This window comes from Saccopteryx bilineata, chromosome 4 (genome assembly GCF_036850765.1).
Source record: "Saccopteryx bilineata isolate mSacBil1 chromosome 4, mSacBil1_pri_phased_curated, whole genome shotgun sequence".
In the NCBI taxonomy this organism is placed as follows: domain Eukaryota; kingdom Metazoa; phylum Chordata; class Mammalia; order Chiroptera; family Emballonuridae; genus Saccopteryx; species Saccopteryx bilineata.
In genome coordinates this window covers 46,640,205-46,653,714 of record NC_089493.1, presented here as the reverse complement: position 1 = coordinate 46,653,714, position 13,510 = coordinate 46,640,205, and the positions used below count along the sequence as shown (strand labels likewise).

General features: G+C 36.2%; 1 pseudogene; it reads left to right on the top strand.

Moving 5' to 3' along the window:
- The first annotated feature begins 3,998 nt into the window (after positions 1-3,998).
- Positions 3,999-4,424, top strand: LOC136335425 (large ribosomal subunit protein eL27-like; annotated as a pseudogene).
- Positions 4,425-13,510: the final 9,086 nt, after the last annotated feature.

The following is a 13,510-nucleotide window of genomic DNA, read 5'->3' as shown; positions in this document are numbered from 1 at the left end:
AACACTGTCAGTCCTTAAACTTCAAGTTAGAAACTAATCGATTTGACCATGGCAAGAAAGGATTTTCTCAATGTTGCAAGTACGGAAACATTGTAGTTCTACTAATTGAGAATTATCCACCACTCTTGAATAAGTTATTGGCTAATCAGCATCCAAATAGCAAACAGTACATGGATAGCATTCGATCCATTAATAGTTCGTTTGCTTTTGGGTCCATGGGAAACAAACAAATTGACTTGCCTGGACCAGGACAGAAGGGGTCTTTGCAATGGTACAAGACTAGAGGTTCTCCAATTGAAAAATAATGTCATAATAGCTAAGTCTTTGATTGGCTCCTCTAAAGGTGAAATACATGTTATTCCAAGAATTGATTTGGCTCCATCTCAAACAGGGTTGCCATTTCAATTGAGACGTAGACAATTTCCTATAAAACTTGCCTTTGCTATGACCATCAATAAGTCTCAGGGCCAAACGCTTAAGAGTGTTGGCATTTTTTTTACCTGAGCCTGCACTTGGACACAGTCAACTTTATGTTGCCTGTTCAAGAGTTCGTGAAAGAACGGACGTAAAATTAAAAATAATTGATGGTCCTCTGCAAGGCGAGCTTAAAAATGATGGAAAGATCTACACAAGAAATGTTGTGTACAAAGAGATCTTTGACAGGTGAATTAACATTTTATTATTTAAATGACCTTTATTTATTGAGCTAGTGGTGGCTCTTAAGAAATGTACCGCCAGTGGTTTTCTTCATTGCACTCTACTTTAAGCAATTAAGCAAGTAGAAGGGGGAAACCCCGTGGGACAGTAAGCAAAGGGGCATCCTCGCCGCCTGCCCTGGGTAATTCAGTTTGAATTAGCAGACACCTTTGCACAAATCATTTTGATTACAATTTATAATATCTAGAACAGCGGTCATTTCGTATGACCGCTGGGCTTTCTAGTTTATCATAGGGTCACAAGAAGCCCTCCATGCCTTGGAGATCTAGGTAGTAGCTCTCTTCTTACTAACTCCGTAGTTTTCTAATGGTTTGGGGCCTGCTGGCCAACAGATGGACATTTCTCAGTTTTATCTGTTGTGAGCACTGGGTTTTCTACTACTCCTATTTCTCACCCCGGGTCTCACTCTTCTCCCACTTTTTAAGTCTGCTTTGTAGTGTTGTTTTCTTCTAAGACTTTTTTCTCAGATTCTCTTTGTCATGTTTTCTGTCTACCTAACCACCTAGCTGCCTCAAATGCTTTTATAATATAAATTAGGTGAGACATAAATAAGCCACTTATGGACTTCTATCTCTCGCATTCCTGTCAGTTTAACAACTTTTCATGGTTGAAACATGGTTCCCTTCTCTCTCATTTCCCACTGACTTCTGGCTGAAAGGCATCACCACATTTCATATCAATTTTCTGAATACTCAATGAGCAGAGTTTTCTTACACACCTACTGTTCTTTATTTTTAAAAACTGCAGCCCTGGCCAAGTAGTTCAGTTGGTTAGAACATCATCAGCCTGATACACCCAAGTTGCAGATTTGATACCTCGTTAGGGCACATACAAGAATCAACCAATGAAAGCATAAATACACGGAACAACAAATTGATGTTTCTCTCTTTTTCTCTCTCAAAAATGTCAATAAATAAAAAATAAAAAACAATGTTTAAAAAAATAAAAATTGCAATACAAGGGCATGTAAGGATATATAGTATATAAAATAATTAAAATATAAAAATGAAAGTTCTCCCCTTTTTATAACATTTTCCATATTTCCTGGAGGTATTCGCTGTTAACTGTTTGGTATATATACCTTTGGAAATCTTTATGGCGCTACAAATGACATATATTTACATGTATTATAACTGAGTGAGTTTTCTAAATAAGCTCCCATCTTGTTATCAATGGGAAAAAAAAATAGTGTTCTGGTTTAACATTAGTCCAAAGAAATTTTTAACTAATGTTTATCAATTTTGTGTGTGTGTGTGTGTGAACCATAGTAAGAAACCCAACCTATATCACAGTCGGCACACAGATGCCAGTGTGGGTATGCATGAAAATGGAAACAATGTATTTATGAAATACAACACTTCCCTCTACTATCTTTAATATATTTGAATGCTTTCTATCTTGCTCTATGTTATTTTACCCTTTTAAGTTAAAAAAAAAATTCAGTGGCAATCCCCTGGATTGATGTTATGACCAACCAATGGATTGTGACCTACAATTTGAAAAACTGATTTAAATGGTCACCTTGGTGCTAATTTTTTCTGAGAGTTTTTTGGTTTCCCATTTCTGAATACCTCCTGCTTTTTGTTTGGATGATGTCTGAGTGTATGGAGGGGGCTCCCAGGATTTCAAGTGGTAGAATATAGGAGCCATGCACCTCCTTGCCAAATATTCTTGCACATGCAACTCTTGTGTACTTACTTGTGTATTTCTCTAGGTTGTGTATTGTTAAAGGGATAAACACTGGACCAAAAAGTACATGCTTTAGAAACTCTGATTTGCATTGTCAGATTGCTTTTCTAGAAATCATTTGAACATGTTTTACAGTACATAAATATATGCAAGGCTTAGAGATGCCCAAGTAACAATAATAGAGCATTAAAGCAATACTCACTGTCACTCTTGATGTCTAACTAATCCACTGATATTCTGTGTGTCTCTAATATACACATCAGTATAAAACAAACATTAAGGCAGATATAAAGAGGTAGCCATCTTATTTTATATTAGCATTACTATTCTGGGGCAAGTCTGGATGGACACCCCTCAATGTTATGTGTGTTCCACTGATGCGGCCCTTTTTAGAACAGAATTTTATGATCTCACATCTCTCAAAATGACTTTAATGTGGTTTTTAAGTAAGTACTCATTTTCTTTTTTAATGGTAGTGTGAGATAATATTTTTAAGGGATAAATCACAGTGTGGAGAAATGTTTACTTTTGTTGCATGTTTCATGTTTAGTGGCTAGTTCATTGGTTTTAATCCTTAGTATAGAACTGAGAACTCGGACAGGAAGCTCAGGACCCTACGGCCACCACCGGGTGTACCTCTTGGCCCTACAGCCCGGGCACTTGGAGTTGGGCCTTCGGTTGTGCACAGAAAAGTTCCCAGTCTACTTAGCAGGCATCCTTATTTTGCTTTCTAACTTCATAAAATGTTTTGAAAAGTCAGGAGATTATACACACACACCCCTACCTGGTTTTTCTGGAAAAATTAGAACACGCAGCAACATTGTCTCACATTCTATGTGTTAATAATTGGCCAGAGCTAAGTTACAACCACCCCCTTTAGATGGAGCTCGAACTCTTTCCTGTTTGCTATAGTGAGGACTCCCTATTTATTTATTTACTTACTTACTTATTTCCAGCCCCTTAGATTTGAATTTGAGACCGCCGAAGGTCACTGAAATATATTGGCAAGCCTTCACCCTTTCTCCCATCCAAGTACTAACCAGGCCCGACCCTGCTTAGCTTCCGAGATCAGACGAGATCGGGTGCGTTCAGCGTGGTATGGCTGTAGACGCCTAAGCCTTCACCCTTTCTAATTTGACTACATTCTAAATAGTATAACAAAATAAATTGATGATTTCCCTGCTGCTCTGCCATCCCTGCATCACCTGGACAGGCTCATTCGTTATCCCACTGCCGGGTTCTCAATCCCGAGGACATTATTGAATCACCTGGCAATTGCTATGATGCTAGGACCAAGGGTTAGAGATTCCGATGGAGTTTAGGCATATGTTTCATAAAAATCTTCCTTGCTTTTTGGACATACAAGTTGGGTTGAAAACCGCTTGTCTGGTTGATGCTTTGTATACATTTTGTTCTACTGAGTAGTTCAGTGAACAAACACAACGAACAATTCTAGTGTGTGAAGTAGATGAAACAAAAAGGGTGGAATTATCACCAAGATCAGATGGATCAAAGCAGGGGCTGGTGAGCAGATAAACTTTAAGGGATAAGCTGGAGCTCTTCTACTCTAGGCCTGAGTGGCTGCTGTCAAAATGCATGAGTTGATGAAACCTGGGATGGTGGCGCTGGTCCAGCTGGATGCTACCTCAGATGCAAAGCAGTCGTGGAGAACATCGACGGTGTGAGCTCAGCCCTCCCCTACAGCCACGCTCTGGTGGCTGGAACTGACTGTTCTCCTCGCCAGTGACAGCTGCCAAATGGTCAAAGACCAAGCCTTTTGTGAAAGTTTGTAACTACAGTCACCTCATGCCCACAAGGTACCCTGTAAAAAACCCCTTGGACAAAACTGTCACCAACAAAGATGTCTTCAGAGATCCTGAAACTCAAGTTCCAACCAGCAGGCCAAGGTCAAGTTTGAAGGGAGATGCAAGGCCAACAAGAATAAATTGTGCTCTCAGTGTTGCAGTTTTAGATATTTTTTGTTTCAGTCATTTAAAAATAATAGTCATAAAAAATGAAAAATGGATAAGCTGGAATCCTACATCTCACAGTTTTGTGGCAGCCTTGAAATCTGCATCGAGTCCCTGCTGTTTTAAGCCCTTTGGCTCATCTTTGATTAACACTAGACCAAAGAGGCCCTGTTGGCACTGAAGAAATTTAGTTGCCTTTCTCTGAGCATGAGCCTTTTTTTTTTTATACAATGTACACATACATCAATTTCACACTTGGAGGAGAGTTTGCAGAAGTTTTCACTATAGCTTTCTTGTAAATTGTCAGCTCCCCAAATATTTTAAGTTATATTTAGGTTACAGATTCTGCTAATGAAGTTTTGGCTCTTTACCACTGTCTACTGTGAAGATTCTGTGATATTCTGTGCTGTGACCAGATGTTAATTTTTATGGTTGATATTTATTATGGGTAAAAGTCTAATGTCAAAATACAGTTGACCCTTCAACAACATGGGATTGAACTTTGTGGGTCCATTTAGATGATGACTTTTTTCAATAAATACTGTAAATAAATTTTCTCTTTCTTATAGTTTAATAACATTTTCTTTTACTTTATGTTAAGAGTATAGTATACAATACATATAACATACAAAGTATGAGTTGACTTTTTTGTTACTGATAAGGCTTCCTGCCCATGGTAGTCTATCAGTTAAGTTTTTGGAGAGTCAAAAGTTATGACTGCAGTGGGGGTCAGCAACCCTCACCCTCATATTGTTCAGGGTCAACTTAATTTCCTTTCAGGTTATTGTAAGAAGCTCTGTTAGATCAGTATGTGCTAATAAATGGCTTACCATCAAATTCTATATTTTGAAATTACGCATTAAATAAGTTTTATGTTCTAATTCTAATCTCTAGAATATATAATTGACCCTCTAAAATATGTAATAAAATTCTATTAATTAAAAACCATAACTCATTTTAATATCAGTAATATTTCCATCACAAAATAGAATTTTATTACAGAAAGCACTCAAAAGTAATTTCAATCCAAACTTTCTTTTTTTAATCAGTGTAAATGGCTCAGTAAACTTAGTTTCTACACCCACTATTTTTTTACGTTAAATAAACATACGTTAAGTATAAAACATAAGTTTATACTTATGACATATTATGATGTAATTGTTATAAAAATTTACTTTGCCTTTAAATTAAACATTTAAATTTGAGCTCTGCCTTAGACTGTACTATTTGTTGAAGAGCATTTGAAATTCATACAATTTTAAGAACCTTATAATTAATATTTTCCACTTAGACTAGTCTACCCCGGTTATCCCAGTTTGTTGAGTTTGGTTATTTTTATTAATTAATCAATAAACCAATAATTGAAGAGGATTTTATGCAGGCACAAATAATATAAACCTACCTTCAAAGGGGATAAAGCCGAAAAACTGTAGAAAAAAAATTATCATAATGGTACATGAAGCAGTGAATTAGTTAAATTAGAATGTTATTTTCCTGGATTTTGTGATGCTTGTTGCATGTCAGCTTTTTAATACTTGTCATTTCTGGTGACTTTTTCATTTTAAGTAAATATCCATACTCAACTTTGTATCTGTAATTTTGTATTTGTTTTTTAATGTGGTCTGTGCTCTCTCCCTGCTGCCTCCTTGACCCTCCACCCCCGTAGTGTAAGCTTCAGGTTTCACCCAACCTAAAGCCATTCCTATCTGTGGCCAAATATTTTATTAATTACATGTTACTGAAGAGCCTGAGGCCCACTACTCCTGGAGACCCTCACTGGGATGACACCAAGTTGTATTATACAACCAATTAAAAAATAACCATACAACATTATCCCACAACTACCACATAACCCCATGGGTGTCATTTCATCCATGTGTACACTGTGCGAGATTTGACCAAATCCAGTATTGTTTGCTAATATTCTTATACTTTTTATAGTTACCTTAATGTATAAAGCTGGCATTACTAGGTAAACTAAAAATGAAATTATTGCAGAATGACTTGCAATAGTTATTCTATTCTTGTTAAGCTATTAGCAAACCCACATTACCTGTTACAGAATTTTGCTAAGGCTTGACATTGGAGTGTTCATTAGTATTTAGGCTCTATAACTTATTTATTTAAAAAAAGAAAAAGTACAACAAATTACAAATCTAAAAACACTACAGTTTATAGGAAGATACATAACAATTTTATTTTTAAGTTGGATACATCTTTATAATACCCTTTTTTCTTCTAATTTTTTGGCTGCTTACTCTTTGTCACTTCATGTGGGAATAGTTTTATAGTGTTTCTCTAGCAAGAGAATGTAAAGATAATTGTCTTGTCTCAAGCATGGCTAATTGAAATTTATTTTGGTAAGGCTATTTAAATTTTTAGAATTGCCCAATTTGGAACAACTTCTATAAGTTCCTTTCATAATGAGCTGTGAGATTTGGGAGAATTTTCTACGCATTAACTTTTGGCTTTGTGTATTTCACATCTTATTTTCCCGCCATTCTCACATATTTCTGTGTTGAGCACTATGGGACACATGTGACAAATGTGGGGAGATAGGGTGGAAAGATCAAGAACTGATTACAGTTTAAATGTCTTACTTATGCTAATTCTACAAAAACTTATGACCACGTGTCACATAATTAAGTCCTCTCGCAGGGTCTTAGATGGTATCCATGTGAGTGAGGGGCCCTGATAGCTAAAGTTTTACTGTTTTTATTGTAAAATTCCCATCTAACAACAGAATTAAAATTATAAAACAATCTCAAAATTCTAGACCAAGATGGATAAAATTTAATTCAATGAAAGTAAAATCAAATAGAGTCAAAGTATTAATTTCTCAAGCATGAGTTAAAAGGCATGTAGTAATGGTTAAAAATTTTAGTTTATTATGAATCGACAGTATAATGCAAACATAGAAATGGCTAGCAGAACATCCACATTAGTATAAGTAGTTTCTAGATCATGAGATCTAACAATCCCTTAAAAAGCTGCCCTGGTCAGAAAGCAGCTGCAATATTATGTCTAATTCTGATGCCATATTTTAAGAGGCATACTGACTACTGACTGATTATATTGTATCCAGAACAGATCATTTAAACCCAGACAGAGTTTCTATTCATGGCACCAGATGAGTAGTTAATAAACCAAAGGATGAGAGGAGAGTACTTAAGGGAACAGAGGTATCACCTTCAAATATCTGAATTGCTGTCCAACAGAGTAGAATTTTATACAAAAGTTGCTTTGAATTGCCAAGTGCGCAGGGAGAATACCATTTTGTATTGTATCTCAATGTAAGAAATAGGTTTCTGATATTACAGTTGCTTACAGTGGACTTGACCACCCCCTTCTACATCTGAAGGAGTTGAAGTATAAAAAATGAGACTGATACTATATCAAAGAAGGGATTTGTGTCACAACAACACTTACATAGCACTCACACCTTGCCAGGTACTGTTCTAAACACTTGCCCAAAGTACAGAACTGAAATAGATGGCCCCCTGGCTCCTCTCTCTCTAATATTTGGAGGGTCTGAGGAAGTGATTTTAAAAAACATTTGCTTTGGCTGACACACCAAGACAATGCTATTTTTCCCCTTAGTAATTCAATTTTCATGCCTGTAAATGAGCATTTCTGATTGAATGACCCATCTTAGTATTTTAAAAATGTTATACATTCAAAGTCTATTTTTAGGAAGGGGAAGGTCATCATGATTTCTTATCATCAATTGAAGTTTAAGATTTTTTTTTTTGTATAATGTATAAGAGTGTGTAGACTCTGAAACCAGACTTCCTGCTTCTTAACTCTACTACTTAAGCTGAATGTCTTCTGTGCCTCAGTTTCCTCAACTATAAAAAAGAGATAATAACAGGAACACTTCAGACTGATGGTTGCTCAAGAGGGGTGTGTTGGAGGATTGGGTGCAAAAGGTGAAGGGATAGAGGTATACAGATTGGTAGCTACAAAATAGTTATGGGGATGTAAAGTACAGCATAGGGAATATAGTCAATAATATTGCAATAACTTTATGGTGCCATTGGGTACTGGAAATATAGAGGGAAATATTTTATAAAGTGTGTGATTGTGTAACCACTCTGCTGTACACTTGAAACTAATACATAATAATATTGAATGTGAACTGTAGTTGAAAAATTTTAAAGTTTAAAAAAACATAGGTATACAATGTAATCAATAGTTCAAATGCTGTTGAAATGTTTATCTGAAACCTGTGTACTCTTATTGATCAATGCCACCCCATTAAATTTAATTTTCTAAATAAAAAAAATAATAGAATGACTTCATAGGTAGGACTCTTTTGAGGATGAAATAAGGTATTTCATGTAAACCACTTAGAATGGTGTTGGGCACGTAGTAAGCATTTTATAATTTGCTTTAAGTTCTTCAATTCTGATTGCTTCCAATGATATTAGCTTTTTTATTTTTCCATTCATTCATTCACTCCACACATATTTGCACTGAGTGCCTAACATGGATTAGCACTGTGCTAGGAGCTGAGGATTTAGTTGTGGAAATGGTGTCTGACTTCATGAAGAATCTAATGAATTTTTAGGCAGCTGATGTCTAAACCAAGGAAAGATACTTGTCTGTAACTCAGCTAACAATTTACCAATAATATTTATTGAGGATAATGACTAGCGATCCAAAACTTGAGTTCTACTAACTGCTTCAACATCTTTATTAATACTGTGTGTGTATATGTGTGTGTTTGTTACTTTAAGAAAGTTTTCAGACATGAGGCTGATTGAAAGACAGCAGAAATCAAGCATGACTATCCAATCTCTTTGGGATTATCCAATCTCTGGTTATTGTTATTTTACTGGTAGGTGAAAATTGGCAGGGAAAGTGAGACTTGGGAAGATCGAGTTCTGGAACTTTCTCCTTATTGGTGATTTTCTACCAGAGAATACTGCTAGTTATAAGCAATCAAGTGAACCACTGTGATCTATCAACAATGAAAGATATGTGAGTAATAATGAGAACCTTGGGGTTTATAGCTTCTTGGTTAACCGAAGTCTTTAGCAAGCTCTCCAAGGGCAATCTCCCTTTCGGTAGAGACTGAATCTTTTCTCAGACTTAAAAACACGATGGAGTCTTTAAACTGTTATTGGCAAGTTAAGGGATTTTGAGGTCTTCTCAAAAAAAAAAAAATGTTACATGCTGTTAATTGAACTGTCCTCTGTTAACACTTTAAGTAGAATAAATAGACTTATGTTCCTGGGATTTGAGCTTGGAATATCTTGGACTTGTGTAAATGTTAAAACAGCTACTCAGATCCTAGAGCCATTTCTTTTGTACTCACAGCTCAAATTGGAAGCTCAGCTTCTAACATGCCTTGGCAAGTCCCTCTTCTCTGCAATTAACACGTTCTGTTTAACACCAGTTAATCAAATGTCATATTACTTTTTATGTTATTAACTTTGTTTTGCTACATACCATGAACATGTGTGCTTAACATTAAATTTGAATTAAAGTGTTATTTCTGAAAGAGGTTTTTTTCCTTCTCTTTCCCATTTCTTGAGTGAAACCATGATTTTGTGGCAAAACTACTATGACAAACCCGTGATTTTCATTAAAAATTTTAGTGACAAACATTCTTTCTTAATTTTAAGTATAGAGTGAGTGGGTCCAAGAACTTGTGTACCAGTTTCAAAATGTCAGCTACACCCTTGTTTTCATCTGTTTGCTCAAGCCAGTTGGATTCTTCAAGGTCTTGAAAGAAACACATTTTCTTTTGATTAGTAACAGTGCATCAGACTTAAGTGCAGTCCATCAACCAAGCACATCCAATCCAGACCCCAACACCAGAGCACTAATGTACCTAGGAAGGGTTTGTACTTTTAAGAAGAGTTATTGTGGTACAGTTTGTATAACATAAATTTTATTATTTTAATCATTTTTAAGTTCACAGTTTAGTGGCATTAAATACATTCACATTGTTGTGCAACCATCACCACCATCCATCTCCCGGCATTTTTCATCTTCCCCAACTGAAACTCTGTGTGCAATAAACAGTGACTCCCCATCTCCCCTCCCCCAACCCCCAGCGGCAACATTCTACGTTCTGCCTCTATGAACTATTCTAAGTGAAATATTATTATATTTGCCTTTCGTGTCTAGCTTATTTCACTTTGCATGTCTTTAGGGTTCATCCATGTTGAAGCATGTGAATTTCCTCACTCTTTAAGGCTGAATAATATTCCATTGTGTGTAACTGTTCGTGTGGCTTGCTTGCTTCAGTTTTTGGCCATTGCAAATAGTGCTACTCTGACTGCAAATGGGTCTGTCAATGTCTGCTGGAATCCCTGCATTCAATCCTTTCGGGTGTATACCTAGAAGTGAAATTGCAGGATCATATGGTAATCTAATTTTTGGAACCATCATACTGTTTTCCACAGCAGCTGCACCATTTTTTTTTTTTTTTTTACATTCTCACGAAAAGTGCATAAGAGTTCTTATTTCTCCTCATCTTCTCCAACACTTGTATTTTTTTTATTAATAGCCGTTATAATGGGTATATATGAAGACTTAAAAAATACAGGTATGCTATTATAGACACAAAAGATATAAAATTAAATATTTTACTGGATACGTGCAAAAACATAAACTTTTCTAACTAGGTGTTCCTGTTTTAAAGTGAACTTCAAATATATATAGTATTTTAATAAATAACACATCTTAAGTATAATAGAATAGTAGGCACATTTAATAAAAATGTCTAACAAGTGGTGGAAAGAAAAAGTAAAGATGGGCAGCGGAAGCCTCCAAATTGAACTAGAAAACTCTTCCCAACTGGTATTTCAAATATACCAATTAAAGGGTTGGGGTGTTTGGGTGCTTTTCAAAACACATGAAATATGTTATGATGATGAAACTTTGTAACTTATGTTAAATAAAAAGGGAAAATGCTTAATACACTTTTTTTGAACTCAGACTATATACAGCAATGTTTGTGTTTTCTTTTTTTACGAGCTATAGTTAAAACTCCATAGCTTTGGTTTCACAAATACACTCGGTATATGACAACACATTCCTATGTTTATACTCTTTCTTCCCTCAGGCTTTTCACTGTTTTCAAGGTTCATTACCCTGACCTGAACTCCCAGTTTTGCCCTGGTAGAAAGTGGATTACTTCATTAGCAATCCTGAAGTGCCAGGTGAAAATCTATCTAACATCTACCTCTCTGGAACAAATATGCCCAGGTTCCTGGTAATATACACATGTGGTATCGTTTTTCCATTATTTGGAACATACAGAACTAAATTAATAACAGTTCTTACAAGACCCTGGGGGTTTGTGTAAAAGAATTTTGATCTCCTTAGGAAGGGCTCGCCAGTACTCTCAGGAGAGATGCACTTGACTTTTGACCTCTTTTCAAAGGCACCTGTGTGAGCTTTTAAAATCCACTACCACCAATTATCCACTTTCAACCTGAAGTGTTTAAACCTAGGGCCACATTAACTGAGCTTAGCACATAGCCATGTCATTGTAGACTTCCTGATGTGAGGCGATGTCTTGACATAGTTAAAAGGGAGTTTAGGGATGGGGCATGAGATTAATCAGGTCCTCCTACTGACAGCTACAAACAAAGAAGCCTTTTAGCCACCTGGTTTGTGTCTCTCACACCTGCATTCAGATTGCTGGGACAAAGCTTTGTACCATTGCCTTGATCCCATTCTTTTCAGGTACTTGTTTGTAGCTGCTTCTTTCCTAATGGCTCTTTGGAAAAGACAGCATAGAAGATGCAAATAAACAGCTTCCTCTTTCAGGAAAAACCCGAGCTGGTAGAATTGTAGCCATTTGGAAAATCAGTTCATAATGGACTTACGAAATCCTGTGTGTACTTCTTGAAGACTTTTGGAAAGGAGGCCACAGATCACGGTACATGAGAGTTATATACATAATTCTTTCTTCTGCTATCATTTTCTTGGAAATTTAAACCAGGATGAATCTAGATTTCTCTCTCTTCGCTTCACATCACTGTTAGTTGGCTTCTTTGGCAGTAAATGTGGCTTTCATTTTCATCTCTGAATTTATTATATTTAGTATTTTTATTTTTTACTTATGGTGCAGAAGAAAGACTTGAGCACTGTAGTACTAAGTTATTCCAGCATGCCAGGAGGGTAAGCCTGTGAGATTCCAGTTGTCCTGCACAGCCCTTTAGCCTTCGCATGCTGCAGACTTTCAACAACAGCCAGTGACTGCATTGTTCGCTGTAACCAAGTAATGCAGAAATATTAGAGGCCTAGTTGAGTTCATTTTCTATGCCTGGTTTAAATCACTGATGTTGTAAGATCTGGCCATGGACTAAAAAAAAAAAATTCCAAATGTTTTCTGGTTCTAGTTTTTGATATTTTTTTTTTTGTATGAAAAGTAAAACCATACAGAATCTCTTGATTGCACAATGAAGCACAGTCCCAGGGCCATGCTAATAATTTATCCCAGTTTAGCCTAACAGAGTTATGCAATGGCTATTTCAAGTACACTCATCCAACCCATTTGATCTGAAGGTTCAAGAGTCATTTTGCTAAATAGAGTGGAGTCTTACTCTCCAGTATGTGTTTGGCAGGTGAGACAACCTGTTACTCTCCCACAGAGAACTGGATTTCTTTACATCTATGCTTTCCATTGTTTTTACTGCTTCTTTTCCCCCAATAGTTATCTGGTGCTCTGTCATTGGTAACTGGGGTATCAATCATAGCAATGGCAACAGCAAAGAAACAACAACAAAAAAATATGTGTCAGTGTGCTCTCTGTGCCAGGGACTATGCTAAGGCTTTTATGTGTTTTAGCTTGTGTAACCTTCTATGAGAGAGATACAAGACAGTGAAAACTGAGGCTCAGAGAAGAAAGTAACTTGCCCAAAGTTATACCTTCTAGAGTGGGAAAGCCAGAATTTGAACCTTGTCACTCTAAATTCTAGAACCTATGCTCTTAATTAGAGTCCTACAAGAAAAAAATTCCCACATCAGTGCTAATTTTTGAAAATCAGAACTAGCCTATTTATATTTCAGGTTGAAGAAATTAGCAGAACAAGAAGAAACTGCTAGAGATGTGTGTGCAAGAGTTTGAAGTACCACTGCTTTCTATTTCTGATTTATTTTTATTAGTAAGG